This window comes from Procambarus clarkii, chromosome 36, assembly GCF_040958095.1.
Source record: "Procambarus clarkii isolate CNS0578487 chromosome 36, FALCON_Pclarkii_2.0, whole genome shotgun sequence".
Taxonomy (NCBI): domain Eukaryota; kingdom Metazoa; phylum Arthropoda; class Malacostraca; order Decapoda; family Cambaridae; genus Procambarus; species Procambarus clarkii.
The window spans coordinates 24,996,171-25,015,846 of NC_091185.1; positions in this window are offsets into that span (position 1 = coordinate 24,996,171).

A 19,676-nucleotide genomic window follows, 5' to 3' on the forward strand; every position below is an offset into this window, starting at 1 on the left:
GGGATGGGGGGGGGGATATGCACAGAAATCACAACAGCATGATGCATCAAATGAACAAATTTACAAGGGCCATAATGAAGGTTTGAACACACACACCTGGGACGATCCCAGATGCTGCCTTAGTCGACTAGGCCACGACATGGTTAAAAGAATTGCAACCGGGAATTCCACTGACTTTACACGAATCCTGCAGCCTCTCCAAGACACAAACCAGGGTTTTACACAATTGCCCCCATGCACTCAGGCTCTGCCAACAAGCTGTTCTACCTCTTCACCCTCATTTCAATACACACAGAAATCACAATAGCGCAATGCATTAAATTAACAAATCCACAAGGGCCCTGAGGAGGGTTCGAACTTACACCCGGGATGATCCCAGATGCTGCCTTAGTCGACTAGGCCAATACATGGTAAAAAAAATTGCAACCGGGAATTCCACTGACTTCACACGGATCCTGCAGCCTCTCCGAGACACAAACCAGGGTTTTTCAAACCGAGACACAAACCAAAACACAAGCCAGGGAGGAACACAAGCCAGGGAGGCAGGAATGGTCGGGAGGACGGGGAGACAAGGGAGGGTTGCTGAGCCACATCATCCCATGGCCAGGTACAGATAGTATAGTAATAAATATTTTACATTAATTTATATTTATCGATAGCGAACTATGATGTTTAAAGTGGAGTGTATGATTTAAAATTCACACAAATCAAATTTTTTACACATTCTGGGGGGTTTATGACTTATTTATATAGTTATTGATTAATAGACATTCACTAAAGTATTAGACTACATATATTAGTAATTAAATGGGGAGGCCTTATCTTATATGGCTGATTTTGGCCTAGACAACTAATATGAACACTTCTCGTAATTGAGGATGGCATCAACACATGTACTTGTGTACTAGGTAATTATATTCTGTTTTTTCTCCAATTACACTTGTCAAAGGGCACACAATAATAGTAGTAATCCTAACTTTGACAGCTATATCCGGGGAAATATTCTAATTATTTAAATAAAGAGCTGAGAATATTGCTCACCCTGTTTTGTGCCTCAACTCACATCCTAACAGGTTCACCATAATTTACCTACATTACACCGATCAGGAATGAAAGATAAACGGTTTTGGAATTAGGATACTTCCCTTGATAGTAGACGAGGATGGTGTTGATAACGGGAGAACTTATAATCCTGTAACACTGGTCCAGGGGTAAATTATAGGAGCTAGATTTGCCCCAGTGAGATTGGTGTTAAAATTAAATGGCGACTGACTGTGGCCGTCTCCCACTGACGCCTTGGCTGTTTTGTCCAGATTCGTTTTATCAAGAAGTGGATAGAGTGCCCACATTTACTTTAATTTGGAACTGATAATTAAGTTGGTTCAAGTGAAATGATTTTATAATATTTACAGTTCAGAGACGGCGGTATTAAGAATGATTCCCAATATTGGGTGGTGAATTTAATGACGACATGTGGCAATGATATCCTCCGTTTTCTACTGAGGAAAATTCCACTGTGCCACGTCTTTTATGAGTTATTAAAGCCCTGTTTTTAGTGTTAATTTGTTATTACAAAAGAGCCACAATATAATCTGTCTATTGTATTAAATGTTAGTAAATAGTGTCGGAAAAACCGACACCCGTCCCGTTCCCCATGTGATAGTCTATTATAAAGATGTATTTAAAACCATGGACTAGAGATTACATAAATCTGTAGAGATGTTGTGCTGGTATACATTTATATAAATTTGTAGTGAGAAAATTGTATGATTAACTCAGTAGGCCAAGGCAACTACTTATATGATATCAAATAATTTAATATTATTTTCAGTAAGAATTACTAGATACAGAAGCCCTACTTGTAATTGTTTACATTTCTCAGCACTCGCAAGAGTCGAGTTTATATGTGTTTTTAGTTTACCAAGTAAATTGACTGGGCTAGTATTTATTTACTACCTGATTAATGATAATGGGCTTACTGTAACTGTGCCTGAAGAGAAGGGAGGGGAATTATCAGGGAAAGCGCTAAGTCATTACGACTATATAGCCCTTGGAAGGGATCAGGATAAGGATTTGGGATGGGACGGGGGTAGGGAAGGAATGGTGCCCAACCACTTGTGGACGGTCGGGACAGCAGTATTTACTGTCATGGGCGACAGCTGTATTTGCTGTCATGGAGACAGCTGTATTTGTGTCATGGGCGACTTTATTTTTAGTGTAATAAATTGATTTAACAGAACAAGGAATAATGAAGCAGAAGATTTTCTAGAATTAATTGACGATTGCTTTCTTACGCAACACATTTAGGAACCAACGTGGGAAAATAATATTTTAGACTTAGTGTTAATTAACAGGGAAACACAAATTTATGACATCGAAATAGGGAGTGAGCTAGGGAACAGTGATCACAAAGAAATAAGATTTAGCAAAGAATGGAATAGATCTGTAGGAGAAAATTCTGTTAGAGTGCCAGATTTTCGAAAAGCTGATTTCAATAGCCTAAGAAATTTTTTGGGTTAAATAGATTGGAAAGTCTTGGGAATGGGGGGGGTGGGGGGGCCGGTGTTGGAGCGAAATGTGAACCCAGCGATAAGTGGCGTAAAGGGGATTTCGATGCAGATTCAAAATACAGTATAACTTATTTTAAAAAATATTCTAAGCAAAGCACAGGAACGTAGTATACCATACAAATTGAATAGATTGAGCACTAATGACCCAAAGTGGGTAATAAAGGACCTGAAAAACCTTATAGGTAAAAAGAGAACGTGGTACAAAAGGATTAAAAATGGGGAAGTCAGTTTAGAACAGGAATTCGTACAACTGGTTAGAAATGTTAAAAAAGAGATAAGGAAAGCAAAATGAAACTATGAAGTTCGCATACCAGGGGCAAGCAAAAACAAATCCTAAAGGGTTTATTCAGTTAAATCGAACAAAGTTTGAGAAAGGATAGGTCCATTAAAAACTGTGACAGGTCAAATAATGGATAATGACGAGGAGATGAATAGTATTTTTAATAAATATTTTATATCTGTATTTACTAAAGAGGAACTTAACAATATGCCTTCAGCCGAGGAAGGGGATAGGTTGACTAGTTTATCAGTTACCAGGGAGGATGTAATTAAACAAATAGTAAAACTTAAACCAAACAAATCCCCAGGGGGCCGGATGAAGTGTTTGCCAGGGTGCTTAAAGAATGCAAAGTTTTCTTTGCCAAAGTCCTCCTCAGTGGCTCGCAAAGTGGCTTTGCGAGCCATTGTCTACCATATTTAATAAATCAATAGAGTCAGGCAGAGTGCCAGAGTCATAAAGGTTGCTAATGTGATACCAATTTTTAAAAAAAGGAGATAGATCACTAGCGTCAAACTATCAGCCAATTAGCCTAACGTCTATTGTGGGAAAGTTACTTGAATAGATAATTGCAAATACAATTCGTCTTCATTTTGAAAAAACATATATTAATAAATGAATTGCAACATGGTTTTACAAATGGACGTTCATGTTTAACAAATTTGCTATCTTTTTATTCCAACATAGCTGAGGCAGTTGATAGTGGTAAGGATTGTGATTTTGTGTACCTTGACTTTAGCAAAGCTTTTGATACAGTACCACATGAAAGATTGATTAAAAAGATAGTGGCTCATGGTATTGGGGGTGCTATATTAAGTTGGATTAGGGCATGGCAATACCAAAGAAAACAGAAAGTTAGTGTAAATGGGGTTAAGTCAGAGTGGAAAAATGTTGTAAGTGGAGTACCTGAATGCTCTGTCCTGGGACCTCTGTTGTGTATAATATATATAAATGATTTAGATTCAGGTTTGAGTAGCAACATTTGCAAATTTGCCGATGATACAAAAATCGGCAGGGAAATTAACACGGAAGAAGACTCATTATCACTTCAAGTTGATCTAAATAGGATTCTGAAATGGTCAAAAGATTGGCAGATGCAGTAAAGTTACAAGATACGAGCTAGATGATATTGAGATTGCGAAGTCGGATTCTGGGAGTTATGATTAGTACGAATTTAAAACCAAAGGATGAATGTATGAATGTTCGTAATAAGGCAAATATGTCACTGGGATTTATTAATCGAAGCATTAGTAACAAGACACCTGGTGTTGTTCTTCGGTTATATCTTGCTCTGATTAGGCCCCATTTAGATTATGCAGTTCAGTTTTGGTCGCCGTACTATTGAATGGATACAAATTCACTTGAACGTGTCCAGCGTAGGATGACAAAGTTAATTCCCAAAATTAGAAATCTTTCATATGAATAAAGATAAACAAAGCTTCAATTGCGTTCACTGGAAAGGCGAAGAGTTAGGGGTGACATGATAGAGGTTTACAACTGGGTGAATGTATATAACATAGGGAATATTAATAGGGCATTAAAAGTATTTTGCGTGACTGATGGCAGTCGTACCTATGAAGGGAGAACGCCGTGCCGCAATATGTACCATATTATGCCTCAGGCAGCACGTAGGATGATAGCGCAGTAAGATGGTTTGGTTAGGTTTTATTAGCAACATATATACAAAACGGTCTCTGTTTTTTCAAAATTCAGTAGTGCCAAATTCTACTTTCCAATTGCCCATTATGTCAAAATATGCACGATGGTCCTCATCGTATGTGTAATTATTATCTGGATCGGAGGATGAGATACAAATGGCATGTTAAGAAATGGAAAACAAAAGAACCTATACTGTCTAAACAATCGTAGACCAAACATTAGAACATATGAATAAAGGCAACTGCAGAGGGCCAATTGACCCCATACGAGGCAGCTACTATTTATAACCACCCAATCCCACTCATATATAAGCACATAAAAATAAAGGTAACTGCAGAGTGTCTACTGACCCATACGAAGTAGCTCCTATTTATAATCACCTAATCCCACTCCAACATGTCTAACCCACGTTTGAAACAATCAAGAGATATATTGATGAACAACCCACACTTGAAACTATCGAGGGATCCCACCTCCATCACGTTACGCGGTAATTGGTTCCACAAATCAACAACACTGTTACTGAACCAATATTTACCCAAGTCTTTCCTAAAACTATACTTATCAAATTTATATCCATTGTTTCGTGTTCTGTCTTGTGTTGATACTTTTAATACACTATTAATATCCTCTTTGTTATGTCCATTCATCCACTTGTAAACCTCTTTCATGTCACCCCTAACGCTTCGCTTATCCAGTGAATGCAATTTAAGCTTAGTCCATCTTTCTTTATTTGACATGTTTCTAATTTGGGAGATTAAATTTGTCATCCTACGCTGGACGTGTTCAGGTGAATTTATATCCATTCTATAATGAATATTATTTATATGCCAAATCTGACATACGTCAGGTTTGGCATAATATGATACATATATATGAGGAATTAGACCGATTTATAATGTGATCATCTCGGTAGCTCTTTGGTTATGGCAGACACCGGTGTTGAACTGAGAAACAAGCAATGTTAACGTGGAAGACCCAATGTACTCCAGTGGCGAGTATATTGGAGTCAAGGAAAATGTTGACAGTCTCTTAATTATGGAAATGCTTGACATTTAGTTTGTGCAGACTGATCAGTACACACAAATTTAGGATGTGTAAGAAATCTTGATGTCACTTATGTGTGAAACTAATAATAACATTAATTATTCAACTATGGTAGTCCAAGGAAAGTATATTTTCTTGTTTATTTGCCAAGGTTCCTCTAAATTAATCTTACGAGCAAACCTGGAACATATACACACTAGAGCAACCCTGCAATATATATACACACTAGAGCAACAAAGATATATATTCACACTAATGCAACCCTGGAACATATACACACTAGACACACCTTGGAACATAGACACACCCTGGAACATATACACACTAGACACACACTGGAACATTCACACACTAAACACACCCTGGAACATATACATACTAGACACACCCTGAAACATATACACACTAGAGCAACCCTGAAACATATACACACTAGACACACCCGGGAATATATACACACTAGACACACCCGGGAACATATACACACTAGACACACCCTGGAACATATACACACTAGACACACCCTGGAACATATACACACTAGACACACCCTGGAACATATACACACTAGACACACCCTGGAACATATACACACTAGACACACCCGGGAACATATACACACTACACACACCCGGGAACATATACACACTAGAGCAACCCTGGAACATATACACACTAGACACACCCTGGAACATATACACACTAGACACACCCGGGAACATATACACACTAGAGCAACCCTGGAACATATACACACCAGAGCAACCCTGGAACATATACACACTAGAGTAACCCTGGAACATATACACACTAGACACACCCGGGAACATATACACACTACACACACCCGGGAACATATACACACTAGACACTCCTGGGAACATATACACACTAGAGTAACCCTGCAACATATACACACTAGACACTCCTGGGAACATATACACACTAGAGCAACCCTGGAACATATACACACTAGAGCAACCCTGGAACATATACACACTAGAGCAACCCTGGAACATATACACACCAGAGCAACCCTGGAACATATACACACTAGAGTAACCCTGGAACATATACACACTAGACACACCCTTGAACATATACACACTAGACACACCCCGGGAACATATACACACTAGAGTAACCCTGGAACAGATACACACTACACACTCCCGGGAACATATACACACTACGCAAACCCGGGAACATATACACACTAGAGCAACCCTGGAACATATACACACTCGACACACCCGGGAACATATACACACTAGAGCAACCCTGGAACATATACACACTAGAGCAACCCTGGAACATATACACACTAGAGCAACCCTGGAACATATACACACTAGAGCAACCCTGGAACATATACACACTAGAGCAACCCTGGAACATATACACACTAGAGCAACCCTGGAACATATACACACTAGAGCAACCCTGGAACATATACACACTAGAGCAACCCAGGAACATATACACACTAGAGCAACCCTGGAACATATACACACTAGAGCAACCCTGGAACATATACACAATAGACACACCCGGGAACATATACACACTACATACACCCATGAACATATACATACTAAAGAGAGCATCAGTCATGGAGCTGTATACGACCGTACTGAGAACGACATAATGCTGCCCAATACATTTCCAAGCTTTCAGTGATAATAATGTGGTGTACCATTTAATCATATAATGATTTTCCCACACTCTATCCTGGCTGTATCTTGGTCATGTGCATCACCTCATCCAGCTCGTACCTGTACGTCCAATAAGTGGCATATCGGGTTTGAATATTTCTAAATTGAATATATCTGACTATTTCAAAAGTTCTAAGTACACAAGATCTTTTCATGTACTTTTTATCGATAATTGCTAATGAAATACATATTCTCCTTTTTAATTTTAACACTATTTGTTGATAGGTAAAAGATTTTTGCAAGTGTTAAAACCTTGTGTAATTGATTTTCTTCACGTCAGTGAGTATATGAGTCTGCAACCCGTCATCGACTCAAGTCCATTACATCCACCGAGTGGGCTCCTGAGCTACCGTGCAGTGAGGACGTGTCGCCTGCTGCTCCGGTGGTTTGAGTCGGTTCTCACTACGTGAAGAGAGCCATGGGGAAGGCTCAGCGCAAGAGGGAATGGAAGCAGCTTTCGGACGAGGAGGGACGGTGGACCGATGTGCAGCAGGCACCAAAGAAAACTGCTATCGAGGCTTTACCACTTGCTTCTACCAGCGAGTCAGCGGACGTAATGGACCTAGAGAGGACAGCGTCAGTCACACACCAGCCAGTGTCAGTCAATGCTTCTCTGTCCGCAACGCTGCCGCGGGACGGCAGTATGAGTCAGGAGAGGACACCACCGGTTTCACGCCAGCCAGTGTCAGCCATTGTTCCTCTCTCCACAGCCCAGCCGCAGGACAGCAGTATGGGACAGGGGAGGACACCACCAGTCTCACACCAGACATCGCCAGCCCTTGCACTTCTTCCAAAATTCAAGATCATGCAGACCGACCACTTTCCTACAGCATATGGAGTAGTAACGGCGATGGAAAAAGAACAACCAGAGCTCAAACTTTCCATTACAGTCAACCTGAAGGGAGAAATAATACTGACACCTCAAGACCAACAGACTGCACATTACTTAGAGAAGGTAAGAGTCCTGCAGGGGAAACCTGTGTGCTTGGTAAAGCTGGACCCTTCAGAACGACGCACACGAGTCGTGCTTTTGGGATACCCAATCGACTTTCCCCTGGATCCAGTACTAGAACACAAGCAAGTCCTGAATGCGGAACGTTGCCACACAAAAGTAGACAAGGCAGCGACGCGTCAGGTTCTGGTGAGCGTCATGGGACGTGTGCCAGAAACTTTCGGTCTTGGAAATTGGGGGACTTACCGACAGAGGCCATACGTCCCGGAACCCCTACGCTGCTTCAGGTGTCAGAAATACGGCCACCATCAGTCACGCTGCACAGGACAGGAGAGGTGCGGAGTGTGCAGCCTGAGACATCCCACCAAAGACTGTATAGCCAAGCACAAGGCAAACCAGACCACTACAGCCAAATGTCCAAATTGTGGAGGCAAACATCATGCCTGGAGCACAACCTGTTCTGCACGGAAACAAAAAGTGCAGACAGCTCAGGCCAGGATCAACACACTGCCCAGCAATACATCCACCAACACCAACGTCTGGAACACTCGTGCACAGCCACAACAGCCACCCGCTCTCACGGAGCAAAATTTCCCGAATCTGTCAATTCCGAATCAGACATTACACGAAAGTGTTGCCAGTCCAGCAAATGCAAAAGAGCAGAAAACACTTACTTTCGGAATCTACTCACCAGCTATACAGTTTTACCGAGGTCCAGCTGAAAACCATCGTGAAGATCATGGCAGAGACCATTATCAATTGCCTACAGATGACGCAGAACGCCTCACAACAACAGGCTAAAGAAATCACCTGTGTGATAATGGACAAGATCGTGCAGCAGACCACAGTTACACGAGAAATAGTCTCCGACAGGATGGAGCACAAGAGGACAAACAACGCAACTTGGACATACTGACTACCAACAACAGTCGGCTAGTCAAGACTACGGAACATCGACATTCACAAACGCAACTGCAAGACGCAGTGACCACCCACGATCAACAGAATCTTCCAACACAGGAGACAGACAACAACAGCCAATGCAGTCTGATCTGCAGCAACGCCAACAAAGACGTATTGAACAGCAGAGATGCGCAGGTTCCGCCAACACAAGAAACGGCCGCGAGCAATCAATGCAGTCCGACTTGCAGCAATACCAACAACAAAGTGATGGACCACAGTTCTGCACAGATTCCGACAATGCCGGGGTTGACCACGGACAATCAATGCAGTCCGACCTGCTGCACTTCCAACAACATAGCGATGGACCACAGTTATGCACAGATTCCAACAACGTCGGGGTTGACCACGAACTATCAATGCAGTCCGATTTGCAGCGACACGACTTGCGAGGCGGAGAATATAGAGGTCGATTCCGAGGAGGAGTTCTAGTAGAACAAGCAACACCACCCGAACCCGTCGTCTGGCCATTACGAATTCTGCAGTGGAACATACAAGGTCTTGGAAATAAAAAACACACACTTCAGGAGGCTGCAATCGGCACGAAAGCAGATATAATCGTTTTGGAAGAAACTCTTTTCCCGGCCACGAAATCCTTCAGATTAGCTGGATATCAGCACTATGTTCTACCGTATGAGCAGGGGAGACTAAGAGGATTAATGACCCTAGTCAGAAACACCATACCCAGCAAGAAAATAGACTCAGTTTCATGTGGGGATGGAGTAGAGGTATTAGTAGTTACAGTGAATATGGCTAATTTTGAGCTCCTCATATACAACGTCTACAAGCCCCCTAGACGTAAACTAGATGCAGAGGCAGTGCTTGCCTTGGCCACACAGGAAAATTTAATTATTGATGGAGATTTTAATGCTCATCATCCTGAGTTAGGTGTAACTGGGCCAGCCAATGCAGATGGGCGCCATTTAGCTGCAGCTCTGCGAGAAGTACCTGAAATTACACTTCTCAACACTGGGGAACCCACTTACATTCTAGGAGGTTCCCTTGATCTTACATTCATCTCAACAGCACTCCAGCAACAGGCGAAGTGGGAAGTAGACCCGGTGATCACCAGTGACCACTATGCTACTGTCACGACACTAAACCTGGCACGACCTCCTACACCTCCTGCGCAGCCTCGGTGGAATTTAGGAAAGGCCAATTGGAATGTATACCAAGAAGAACTTGAAAAATGGTATGCAACGTACACGCCACCTGAGGATTTGAACATTCACGAGACCAATCTGCAGGAAGCCGTTGCAGCTGCTGCGAACAAAGCTATTCCAATCATTATCACAGGTAGCACGAAACGAAATAACTATTGGTTCTATAGTAATAACGTTAAAGAACAGAACCACAGAGTCAATATCTTCAGAAAACATCTAAAGAGAAACCCCACACCAGAAGGAAGAACTCTGCTACGAGCGGTGATATCTGAAGCAAGGCGAGTTTCTAGAGAAGTAATGGAGGCAAGATGGTTTGAGTGGTGTCAAACTCTAAATGAACATAGTAGTCTTGGCAAGATATGGGGTCAGATTAAAACTATATCAGGTCGACCAGCCCGGCCACAGGCATGTATTCAACCATTGCAGGAGGCTGAGTGACTTGCTCTCCAATTTTCAGAAAGAACAGCTTCATATCAGCTTCCTGCAATGGTCCGAAGGCAGCAAGAACTCTTAAAACAAGAGAGGATGACAGTCATTCATGAGGGCATAGCTATAAATGACGAATGTGACTGTCCCTTCACCGAACAGGAACTAAGCAGAGCCAAAAAAGGTGGTAAGGACACTGCACCAGGTGCTGATAACATTACATACTCAATGATCGCACATGCAGGTCCTGCTGGAGACCGAGGGATATTGGACGTCATCAATGCGTCTTGGCAGCAAGGCAAACTACCGCCCTCTTGGAAGAAAGCAGACATCATCCCGATTCCTAAGCCGAATGAACTTGGCAATTACAGACCCATTTCATTAACATCATGCGTTAGTAAAACTGCAGAACGGATGGTCTTAAATAGGCTACTGTGGAAGACTGGAGACCTTCATAAACACATATTTGGCTTCACTAGAGGAGTAGGTACTGCAAACTGCATAGCAACATTACTAGGAACAGTTAACTCAGGTCCAGCTATAGTGGTCTTCCTTGATCTAGAAAAAGCGTTTGAACTTGCAAGCCCGCCAGCAATACTACACACCTTAGTTAAAAAAGGTGTGAGGGGGAAAATGCTAGCATGGATTCAAGATTACCTAAGTCACAGGTATGCCAGAGTAAAGTTGCAAGGACAAGTGTCGGACTACCACTTGCACGAGAATGGGACTCCACAAGGAGGAGTCCTCAGTCCTAGTCTTTTTAACATCCTTATGGAAAACCTTGTTACCATGTCCTTTACAGAAGGGGTTACATTGCTAAGCTATGCTGATGATCTAGCATTAGTCATTACGGGTCCTTCACTTCTAAATAAAGCTCAAGGTGCTTTAGATCAAGTGGCATCTGAATGCAGTGTTTTAGGGCTAAAAATATCTGCACAGAAGTCTTAGGCGATGAGACTAGGTGGCAAGGCTCCAGACAGGCACCTACGCATTCAGGACATTAACCTTCAGTGGGTTACACAATATCGATATCTCGGAGTGTGGATTGATTTTAAAATGACATTCCATAAGCAAATTCAATATCTAAAGGAGAAAGCAAAGTCACGAATAAATATAATGAGAGCAATCACAGGGCCCCGTCTAGGAGCGGGACAAGGAGTGTTGAGAATGTTTTACATACACGCCGTTCGTTCCCTGGTTGATTATGCAGCGCCTGCCTTACTCACTCTTTCTCCTGGTCAGTGGGCAAACGTTGAGGTTCTTCAAAATGATGCATTGCGGGTCATAACAGGTGCTCCCAGATGGACTAAAATCCTGAACCTAAGACTAGAGACAAAGCTAACGTCGATTGAAATACGGGTAAAGGGGATTGCTGCGTGCATGCTGACCAAGATATTGACTAGACCTAGAATCAGTTCACTTAAAGATATGATCACTGGAGCACTAACTCTGGACAGAAGAGCCTCCAATGGCAACAGGTGGACCCATTGTGCGATAAACGCCATCGATACATTCGATATGGCAAACAGAGTCACTGAGAGGGGTGTCGACGACATACATGCAGACTTTGTTATACAAGCCCCTTGGGAATCTCTGCCAGCAGACTTTCAGATTATGGCTCTTGACGGGAAGAAGAACCAGACACATCCTCATCTGCTCCGTCACTTTGCACAGATGCATATAGAAGCAAACATGGCATCCGACAGCTTCACTTACTTCACGGATGGGTCAGTAGACCAGCAGGGACAAGAAACCGGAGCTGCAGTTAAAGCAGGAAACTCTGTATATAGTTGGAGGCTCTCAAATGGGTGTTCGACTTTACAGACTGAGATGCTAGCCATTCAAAAGGCTTTGGAACATGCTCTTGCTGAACACCGACAACATGTTATCATCCATACAGATTCGAGAACCGCCATTGAAACCTTGCAACAGGAACACCTATGTGATAACATCCATCTGATCACCAATGTCTTATCATTCATGCACACACTCAAACGACAAGGCCGACGGGTACTTATCAACTGGGTGCCAAGTCATGTGGGACTATTAGGTAATGACATTGCAGACGAAGCTGCAAAACTTGCTAGTAAGAGGAGGAATGTAGACATTTACATACCACAGAGTCTCTCCCAGATGAAGAAAGTGATTCGAAACAGAGCAATGCGAAAGATGTACAGTGACCACAACACAGCAGTTGCAACATCAGGATCTGCGGGTTGGTACAAGAATTCAACCAACTACGAACCACATAGTTTGATGAACGGGGGCAGTAGAACAACAGAAGTGCACTTACATCGCATCAGGCTTGGATACCCATGTGCATGGGAAATAGGCTTACGGGTTCCGGAAGGTGAGAGGACATGTCAACACTGTGGAGAAACGCCCGACATACCACTGGAACATTATCTAACACAGTGCACAGTTACGAACCCGTTAAGATTTCACCTTCGATTCAACAGAGCAGAGGAAGTTGTTAAACACATATGGCAAAATCTTACTGAAGCGACCATACGGGTCATACATACTCATCCTCCGCCCAGGTAAAACAGAAACAAGCATCACTTAGTGGGCCAGCCAGAGGCTTAGGGCCCGCGCAGGATTATCCCTGCTAAAAAAAAAAAAAAAAAAAAAAAAATATCCCTGCTAAAAAGAAAAAAAAAATTACATCCAGCGGTCGAACCCACAGACGCACTCATAATTTTTTACATGCTCTTTGTTCAAAACAGGAATTTTCTCAAATATTGATTAATATGATATAATATGATATATTATTAGAATATTGTGCATATATATATATAGTATTATATAATATTAGCATATTGTGCAATATATAGTCAGTGAGGATACACTTGTTCCGTAAGTGTTCAAATGCAATTAGTTGTGAGTTGTGTGTAAACCATTTTTCATTCATAAACAGGGAGTTTGGTGGGTGCATGGAATCACTTTTGAGTCTTTGTTTGGAGGACTGTTTTCCATTTACAGCGTTGTGGTTCCAACAAAATTCGTCAGTGAAGCACTTGTTCCGGAAGTGTTCGAACGAAATCAGTTGCTGGTCCAACCCGTCCTCGACTCAAGTCCATTACATCCGGCGGTCGACCCCACAGACGCATTCATGAATTTTAATATGCATTCCATTCAAAACAGGAATTTTCTTAAATAATAAATTAACATTATAATATATTAGCATATTGAGCATATATAGGAATAGGTTAGGTTAGGTTAGGTGTTTAGGTTTTGTTGGCGATTATTTGTATTTGTAGTACGTGGGTGAAGCATTTACAGCGTTGTGATTCGACAACCCGTCCTCGACTCAAGTCCATTACATTCAGCGGTCAACCCCACAGACGCATTCATATATTTTAACATGCTGTTCATTCAAAACGGGAATTTTCTCAAGTATAAATTAATATTATAATATATTAGCATATTGTGTATAAATAGGCATAGGTTAGGTTAGGTTAGGTTAGGTGTTTAGGTTCTGTTGGCGATTATTTGTATTTGTAGTACGTGGGTGAAGCATTTACAGCGTTGTGGTTCGAACAAAATTCGTCAGTGAAGCACTTGTTCCGGATATGTTCGAACGTCAGCAGTTGTGAGTCGTGTGTAAACTGCTTTTCATTCATAAACAGGGGGTTTGGCGGGTGCATGGAATCACTTTTGGATCTTTGTTTGGAGGACGGGCTGGATTCGAACAAAATTCGTCAGCGAAGCACTTGTTCCAGAAGTGTTCGAACGAAATCAGTTGTGAGTCCTGTGTAAACCGTTTTTCATCATAAACAGGGGGTTTGGCGGGTGCATGGAATCACTTTTGGATCTTTATTTGGAGGACGGGCTGTTACACACGACTCACAACTGATTTCGCTCGAACACTTCCGGAACAAGTGCTTCACTGACGAATACTGTTCGAACCACAAAGCTGTAAATGCTTCACCCGCGTACTACAAATACAAATAATCGCTAACAGTACCTAGACACCTAACGTTACCTAACCTATGTCTATATCTGCATAATAAGCTAATTTATTATTAATTTATATATGAGGAAATTCCAGTTTTGAATGAACAGCATGTTAGAATTTATGAATGCGTCTGTGGGGTTCACCACTGGATGTAATGTACTCAACTCGTTCTCGAGTCAAGTCCATTACATTCAGTGGTAGACCCCACAGACGCATTAAAAAAAATTTACATTCTGTTCATTCAAAACGGAAATTTTCTCAAATATAAATTACTGTTATAATATATCAGCATATTGTGCATATATATAGGCATAGGTTAGGTTAGGTTATGTGTTTAGGTTCTGTTGGCGATATTTGTATTTGTAGTACGTGGGTGAAGCATTTACAGCGTTGTGGTTCGAAAAAAAATCGTCAGTGAAGTACTTGTTCCGGAAGTGTTTGAACGAAATCAGTTGTGAGTCGTGTGTAAACGGTTTTCATTCATAAACAGGGAATTTGCTGGGTACATGGAATCACTTTTGGGTCGTTGTTTGGAGGACGAGCTTGAGTCGGGTTGGCATATAAGAGTAGATGAATCTTTGAGTTTGTGAATCTGGGAAGCAGTATATATTGGAGACAGTGAATACTCAAGTCAGTGAATTTGAGTCATTAAATTTGGGGGTCGCTGAATTTGGAAGTCAGTGAATTTGGGAGTCAGTGAATGTGGAAGTCATTGAACCGAGGAGTCATCTGAGACACTGAATCTCGGAGTCACTGAATCTGAAAGTCAATTATTCTGGAAGATAGTGAATCTGAGTGACAGTGAATGTTGGAGTGCACGTATCACAGGATACATTATTGGAAGAATGAGGTGATCTGAAGGACGTTTGCAAAATTATCTCTACGAAACGAGTGAAAGCGATGAAAATAAGTCGGTAATAAGCCAATTTCTAGCATCTTTTTATCTCTTGTGGATGCTCGTCAGGCCTCATTCATGAAGACATTTCTGTGATCAATTGTAGCTCCATTCAACCCTGCTTCCAGCCAAAGCTTCACCTCCATCTCCTCTTACTCTGCACCTTACAAGCTACTCCCTACAACTGGGCGTCGGTAGCCACGGTTTTGTGTGTAAATATATACTTGGAATGATTGAAATCAATGCAGTCTCTGCATTTTACATCACAGTGCTTAGAGTGCTAGCCTGGATCAAACTCACTTTGAGTACAGACATCATATGACACGGATCTGATTTCACAGCCCGTCTTCACCAACAACGACCAAATTCCATTCCATGCACCCGCCAAACCCCCTGTTTATGAATGAAAAACAGTTTACACACGACTCACAACTGATGACTGTTACGGTATCGACACCATCGTCGGAGTGAGGAGTGGCGATGCCAGCGCCATCTATGGGTCTGCACTCCTACTTCCAGGTTTTTTTTTTTTTTTTTTCTTTTTTTTTCTTTTTTAGCAGGGATAATCCTGCGCGGGCCCTAAGCCTCTGGCTGGCCCACTAAGTGATGCTCGTTTCTGGTTTACCTGGGCGGAGGATGAGTATGTATGACCCGTATGGTCGCTTCAGTAAGATTTTGCCATATGTGTTTAACAACTTCCTCTGCTCTGTCGAATCGAAGGTGAAATCTTAACGGGTTTGTAACTGTGCACTGTGTTAGATAATGTTCCAGTGGTCTGTCGGGCATTTCTCCACAGTGTTGACATTTCCTCTCACCTTCCGGAACCCGTAAGCCTATTTCCCATGCACATGGGTATCCAAGCCTGATGCGATGTAAGTGCACTTCTGTTGTTCTACCGCCCCCGTTCATCAAACTAAGTGGTTCGTAGTTGGTGGAATTTTTGTACCAACCCGCAGATCCTGATGTTGCAACTGCTGTGTTGTGGTCACTGTACAGCCTTCGCATTGCTCTGTTTCGAATCACTTTCTTCATCTGGGAGAGACTCTGTGGTATGTAAATGTCTACATTCCTCCTCTTAGTAGCAAGTTTTGCAGCTTCGTCTGCAATGTCATTACCTAATAGTCCCACATGACTTGGCACCCAGTTGATAAGCACCCGTCGGCCTTGTCGGTGGAGTGTGTGCATGAATGACAAGACATTGGTGATCAGATGGATGTTATCACATATGTGTTCCTGTTGCAAGGTTTCAATGGCGGTTCTCGAATCTGTATGGACGATAACATGTTGGCGGTGTTCAGCAAGAGCATGTTCCAAAGCCTTTTGAATGGCTAGCATCTCAGTCTGTAAAGTCGAACACCCATTTGAGAGCCTCCAACTATATACAGAGTTTCCTGCTTTAACTGCAGCTCCGGTTTCCTGTCCCTGCTGGTCTACTGACCCATCCGTGAAGTAAGTGAAGCTGTCGGATGCCATGTTTGCTTCTATATGCATCTGTGCAATGTGACGTAGCAGATGAGGATGTGTCTGGTTCTTCTTTCCGTCAAGAGCCATAATCTGAAAGTCTGCTGGCAGAGATTCCCAAGGGGCTTGTATAACAAAGTCTGCATGTATGTCGTCGACACCCCTCTCAGTGACTGCGTTTGCCATATCGAACGTATCGATGGCGTTTATCGCACAATGGGTTCACCTGTTGCTATTGGAGGCTCTTCTGTCCAGAGTTAGTGCTCCAGTGATCAAATCTTTAAGTGAACTGATTCTAGGTCTAGTCAATATCTTGGTCAGCATGCACGCAGCAATCCCCTTTACCCTTATTTCAATCGACGTTAGCTTTGTCTCTAGTCTTAGGTTCAGGATTTTAGTCCATCTGGGAGCACCTGTTATGACTTGCAATGCATCATTTTGAAGAACCTCAACGTTTGCCCACTGACCAGGAGAAAGAGTGAGTAAGGCAGGTGCTGCATAATCAACCAGGGAACGAACGGCGTGTATGTAAAACATTCTCAACACTCTGTGTCCCGCTCCTAGACGGGGCCCTGTGATTGCTCTCATTATATTTATTCGTGACTTTGCTTTCTCCTTTAGATATTGAATTTGCTTATTGAATGTCATCTTAAAATCAATCCACACTCCGAGATATCGATATTGTGGAACCCACTGAAGGTTAATGTCCTGAATGCGTAGGTGCCTGTCTGGAGCCTTGCCACCTAGTCTCATCGCCGTAGACTTCTGTGCAGATATTTTTAGCCCTAAAACACTGCATTCAGATGTCACTTGATCTAAAGCACCTTGAGCTTTATTTAGAAGTGAAGGACCCGTAACGACTAATGCTAGATCATCAGCATAGCTTAGCAATGTAACCCCTTCTGTAAAGGACATGGTAACAAGGTTTTCCATGAGGATGTTAAAAAGACTAGGACTGAGGACTCCTCCTTGTGGAGTCCCATTCTCGTGCAAGTGGTAGTCCGACACTTGTCCTTGCAACTTTACTCTGGCATACCTGTGACTTAGGTAATCTTGAATCCATGCTAGCATTTTCCCCCTCACACCTTTTTTAACTAAGGTGTGTAGTATTGCTGGCGGGCTTGCAAGTTCAAATGCTTTTTCCAGATCAAGGAAGACCACTATAGCTGGACCCGAGTTAACTGTTCCTAGTAATGTTGATATGCAGTTGGCAGTACCTACACCTCTAGTGAAGCCAAATATGTGTTTATGAAGGTCTCCAGTCTTCCACAGTAGCCTATTTAAGACCATCCGTTCTGCAGTTTTACTAACGCATGATGTTAAGGAAATGGGTCTGTAATTGCCAGGTTCATTCGGCTTAGGAATCGGTATGATGTCTGCTTTCTTCCAAGAGGGCGGTAGTTTGCCTTGCTGCCAAGACGCATTGATGACGTCCAACATCCCTCGGTCTCCAGCAGGACCTGCATGTGCGATCATTGAGTATGTAATGTTATCAGCACCTGGTGCAGTGTCCTTACCACCCTTTTTGGCTCTGCTTAGTTCCTGTTCGGTGAAGGGACAGTCACATTCGTCATTTATAGCTAAGCCCTCATGAATGACTGTCATCCTCTCTTGTTTTAAGTGTTCTTGCTGCCTTCGGACCATTGCAGGAAGCTGATATGAAGCTGTTCTTTCTGCAAATTGGAGAGCAAGTCTCTCAGCCTCCTGCAATGGTTGAATACATGCCTGTGGTGGGGGTCGCTGAATTTGGAAGTCAGTGAATTTGGGAGGCAGTGAATGTGGAAGTCATTGAAGCTAGGAGTCATCTGAGACACTGAATCTCGGAGTCACTGAATCTGAAAGTCAATTATTCTGGAAGATAGTGAATCTGAGTGACAGTGAATGTTGGAGTGCACGTATCACAGGATACATTATTGGAAGAATGAGGTGATCTGAAGAACGTTTGCAAAATTATCTCTACGAAACGAGTGAAAGCGATGAAAATAACTCGGTAATAAGCCAATTTCTAGCATCTTTTTATCTCTTGTGGATGCTCGTCAGGCCTCATTCATGAAGACATTTCTGTGATCAATTGTAGCTCCATTCAACCCTGCTTCCAGCCAAAGCTTCACCTCCATCTCCTCTTACTCTGCACCTTACAAGCTACTCCCTACAACTGGGCGTCGGTAGCCACGGTTTTGTGTGTAAATATATACTTGGAATGATTGAAATCAATGCAGCCTCTGTATTTTACATCACAGTGCTTAGAGTGCTAGCCTGGATCAAACTCACTTTGAGTACAGACATCATGTGACACGGATCTGATTTCACAGCCCGTCTTCACCAACAACGACCAAATTCCATTCCATGCACCCGCCAAACCCCCTGTTTATGAATGAAAAACAGTTTACACACGACTCACAACCGATGACTGTTACGGTATCGACACCATCGTCGGAGTGAGGAGTGGCGATGCCAGCGCCATCTATGGGTCTGCACTCCTACTTCCAGGTATTTGGTGCAACGCGGACAATGCCATCTGTTGGTGGTGGTGTGGCAGCGGTAATTGGCTCAGGTTTCCTGCCTCAGTCAGAATGTGTGGTCGATGTGGATG